Below are 4,904 nucleotides of genomic sequence, written 5' to 3' on the forward strand. Positions count from 1 at the left end.
CCCCTTTATAAGGGCGGCCGGCGGGGGCGATCGTCAGAGCTCCGCGGCGGACGTCAGAGGAAAGCGGTGTTGGGGCGTGTGCTGGGGACGGTGCCCTGCGAGGAGGGTGGGTGTTGGGGTGCGCAGAGAGCGGGGCCCCAAGAGGGCCCGAGACTGGGCTCTGGGCTCTGGCTCCCGGCCAGCGCAGCCCGCCGCGGTATTCCTGTCCCTGGCCAGTCGCTGCCACGCCCATGCCCTCCTCCAGGAGAAGAAGCCGTTAGGGCCGGTTTCCCTATGGGACTTCTCAGGACTCTGTCTGGAAGCAGGGAGTGGGGAGACTAGCCAGGAAGGGTCCCAGAGAACCGTGTTTTCAGGCGGAGCAGCTGCAGGCCCCGTGAGAGGGAGAGCTCCTGTGTTCTGTCTTCCCAGACCTGAGCTGGAAAGGTCTTCATGTCCTACTGAGAGCCGCGGGGTCCTCTCCGCCTGCCCCCAGACAGCCTGGCGGAGGAGGCTGGTTTGGGTGTCCTGGTGATGGACGACCTGAGAAAGACGTTCCAGGAGCGTTTAAGGACCTTTCCCATTCATTCCCTTTCCACTTAAAAATGGGGTCACAATGAAAGATCAGCGTCACCCCAAACAATGAAGTCAGGTCGGCTGGAAGAGGTGGCTTTCCTTGCCTAGCCGGCCAGGTGGCTTGCTCCCTGAAATAGCATGCGCAGGAGCTATGCAGAATATGCACGCTTATTTTAGAGGGACTTAGACAGAAAGCGAGAAATCACTTGGGGGTGACCACACTGCAATTCCTTCTCCTCCATTGTCCTCTAGGGATTTTGGGCACATACGCATACCGACTCAGTGTGGGTGTTAAGTGGCCAGTCCAGGACTCCAACCCGGGGTGACTATGTGGAACTCCAGCGGCTAATCATTTTGCTATCTGACATCTATAAACCTCCGTCTCTACCTACAGTGTTGTGCCTGGGTTCTGCATGTCTGTGGACATCCTTGAAAGCTACACATGTGCTGTATGTAGGTGAAAATAGACACAGGTATCTGCATGCATGTATACACACATGTTTTAGTGAGCATGGAGAGAAAGATCCAGAGAAAGGGTAATATGGAACAGTGATGGCACCTGTGATAGGGACGCTCCTGGTACTGGAGCCATGGGGGATGGCCCATGTGGATCCCAGTGGATCCGAACTTGGGAAACAAGCTGTGACCCTGGCTGACCAGAAGCCCCGGGGCAGGTCAGAAGTATGCTAGACCTGTCCAGGGCCTCTTTCTGTTTCACATGCATAAATACAGTTTGGGAGCAGGTGTTGGCCAAGTGTGGTTCAAGTCCCGGACCTGGTGGCTTGAGGATCTCTTGTGGATGTATGCATAGGTGCCCAAAATCTCAAAAGGAGAATGGAAGAGAAGGCATTGCCTCCTGGCCATTCCTTCCCCCCAGGGGATGGTTTCTCACTTTCCCTGTCTCTGTCCCTGTCTGTCTCTCCAGCAAGCATACATGCCCTAAGGCAAAAACTGAAAATAAATATATAAATAAATATTAAAAAAGAAGAGGCACAATTCACAAAGCCACAAGCCCCTGGGCCACCACTTTCTCCCTCCCTTCCACATTCTAGTGAGACATGCAAATCTAGTAATTAAAAATACGTAACTACTGTCCACCTCCCCCAGTTACAGTTCAGACCATCCCAAGTTCAGTGTAAGAGAACAGAAGACAGGTTTTGAAATGAGCTTTCCCATGCACGCCACTATGCCTCTGCTCTCCACGTAAGCAGTAATTGCACCCAGCCTCCTTGCCAGAGGAGAGAAAACCTACGGACTTCAAACAGAAATTAAGACTGGACGAGAGGCCCACTGAGCAGTTACCTCATCTGGGTTGTGTGATGAGCTCACTGCTTCCCTGGGAAAGACTTAAGTAGCCTTTCATATAACTGAGCATTGACATGGGATGGTCATACGTTAAAGCAGTTTCAGAAACTAACAGAGGGGAAAGAGATGTAAATTTATAAAATTACTCAAGTGTTTGAAGAGATTGTGTGGTTCCCACATATAAAATCATGTCAATTACAAATGTAGATGATTTTACTTCTTTCTAAAGCAAAAGGAGAGAGTCATACATTCACTCATCCGGGCATTCATTCATTTATGGCTTTTTGTGACAGTACAACTCAAGTTCTGATTCTGGACCTTGGCCACAGGTTAATGGGTGTCCCTCCTTCTGGAATCTCCTCAGGGCGAGATGACATGCAACTCACGGTGGTGGCCGACGCGGGCAAGGCAGGATGTGGAAGTGCACAGGGCTAAGGTCGGGCAGCGTGACTCAGATCTCAGGAGGGCCTGAAGAGGTGGCTGACCTCAGAGAACACGCCGGCTTTCAGATGTGAGACGGGAGTGCAGCCAGGGCACGCTCCCTCCGAGGGGCTCACCTAATCCACTTTGAGAAGCTCAGCTTGCCAGACTCTGGACTCAGTGCCAGATAGGAGACTGCATAAGGACCTTGAAAGTGGGAAAAAAAAAAATCCTGGCCTGGTAAAACAGCTGTCCTTCATGGCAAAAGGCACCCGTTGAAAATGACAACTGCTGATGTATTGAGTCTAGTTCTGGGGAGACGTTTCCTCATTTGCCTAGTCTTTGAGCTCTTGGCGTCTGATCTAAGGATGACACTGTATGTGAGTTCTGCTCAAGGGTGCACAATCTGGACACCCCTTTCCCTTTGTATTCAACTTGCATCTCTTTCTCTACTCTTCTGGAACATGTGATCATATTTGGAGTTTGCAAATGTGTGTCAGCAACAGAGCCATCCCAGTTTTGAAGGATAAAAAGCAGGTTTTATGTTAACAAATTACTTACGCATTTAGAATGCATTTCCTACGTGCCTTTTGTGTTCACAGCACTGTCCATTTTTTTTCTTTCTTTTTTTTTTTTTTTTAGAGGTTTTCGCTATAGGGTACGTGTGCTCGCCAGAAAGACATAGAGAAACAGAGAGACAGAAAATGAGAAATCAGCCCCCCAGGGAGGATGACCATGCTGCAATCCCTTCTCCTCCATTCTCCTCCTGGGATCTTGGGCACTCACACACACTTTGCCCAGTGTGAGTTTAAGCCACGGGGTCCGGGACTCAAACTGCGGTCGGCTCTGTGGGAGCTCAGCGACATAGCCACCACACTAACTGCTGATCACCCCAGCACTGTCCTGAGCATGGCCAGTACATGTAGAGAACGATCTGGGGCCTGGACTGAAGCAGCTTATCACCTGTGACAGGTGTACTCTGCAGATGTTGTATTCCTAACATCTATGCATGCCGATTTTAGGGAAAGCAGAAACGAAAGGCTGTATTCTTCCTGGAGGAAAGGGGGATGCATTGATTCAATAAACACATGGGAACACCTACTATGTGCTAGGAATTGACAGCTGCTCAGTACATACTCAAGTGACTGGAACAAAAAGACCCCTGTCCTCAGTGAGCTTCCCATGCACAGCATTGCTAAAGGAGCTGTTCCAGGGGGTGGCAGCCTCAGCACCACTTTTTTCTATTTTTTTTAAGTTTCTTAAACATTACATTGGTCATTTGGGCAAGTCATCCCTTAGTGTACGCATTGTGCACATGACTCAGCTATGAGTCAAAATGCATGTTGAAATTTGGGAGGGCCATTGTCCTTAAGTCATTATCCTTCATGATGTCCCAGTTCCCACCACAATTTTAACCTGACTCTTTCCTAACTTTCAATCAATTACATCCAGCTTCCATTGCGATTGGCCAGTCATTGCAAACCAAGATGATCATGAGTCAGAGGCTGCTTTAAAAAGAGCAGACGCAAAGGCTGCCCAATAGAGATCCTGACTCTAGGTCTGGGTTCTGGGTGAGGATTGGGAGTCCGTTTTTTTTTTCTTCAGACCTCTCCCAGAGATCCTTATGCTCAGCTAGTTGGGTTTGGGAGGTCCCCTCACTGTTCAGAGCTGGGGAACTTTGAAGCCAAACAGACAACTTTGGCTCATATTTACCAGTTACGGGATCTTTCTCAGATTATTTTTGCCTTTGCTGAGATTTAATTTTCTTATGAAAAGCATAAGGTTAGCGTTAATCTCATAAAAAGCAAGAGGATTCCTCCAGATAATATATATTTTTGTTAAGGTGTTTGTTCTTGCCAGAGAGAGGCAATGAGAGGAAAAGTGAGAAATCACCCCCCAGGATTGATGATCATGCTGCAGTCTCCTCTCCTCTCCTCTTGGGAATTTGGGTATGCACGCACATGCGCCAGTGTGATTTTCAAGCTGCTGGGTCCAAGACTGGAACCGTGATTGGCCATGTGGGAGTCCAGCACTTTAACCACCATGCCACCTGCTGGCCCCAGAGGGTCTACTTTAAAATACTTGGTACTATGGTGGTTCCCACATTAGTGTTCAGCACGTGATCAGCCCTTGCTGCAGCAGTGACTTCAGTTCCTGTTGCTTTGACCCATAATAGAGGCCTGCTGGTGCCCGGGCTCTGGCGGTAGGAGAGCACGCAGCTTGTGCATGTGATGGAGGCCTGCCGGTGCCCGGGCTGTGGTGGCAGGTGAACATGCAGTTCGTGCTTGTGACAGAGGCCTGCTGATGCGAGCAGGCAGCTTGTGCATGTGAGGGAGGCCTGCCGGTGCCCGGGCTGTGGTGGCAGGTGAACATGCAGTTCGTGCTTGTGACAGAGGCCTGCTGATGCCTGGGCTCTGGCAGCAGCTGTGTAGTGGGGGTGGCCCCTGCCGATGCCCGGGCTCTGGTGTCAGGTGAGCATGCAGCTCGTGAGTGAGATGGAGGCCTGCCGGAGCCTGGGCTCTGGTGGCAGGTGAGCATGCAGCTCGTGAGTGAGATGGAGGCTTGCCGGTGCCCGGGCTCTGGTGGCAGGTGAGCATGCAGCTCGTGTGTGTGATGGAGGCCTGCCG

Source organism: Tupaia chinensis, unplaced genomic scaffold (genome assembly GCF_000334495.1).
Source record: "Tupaia chinensis unplaced genomic scaffold, TupChi_1.0 Scaffold000503_1, whole genome shotgun sequence".
NCBI lineage: Eukaryota > Metazoa > Chordata > Mammalia > Scandentia > Tupaiidae > Tupaia > Tupaia belangeri.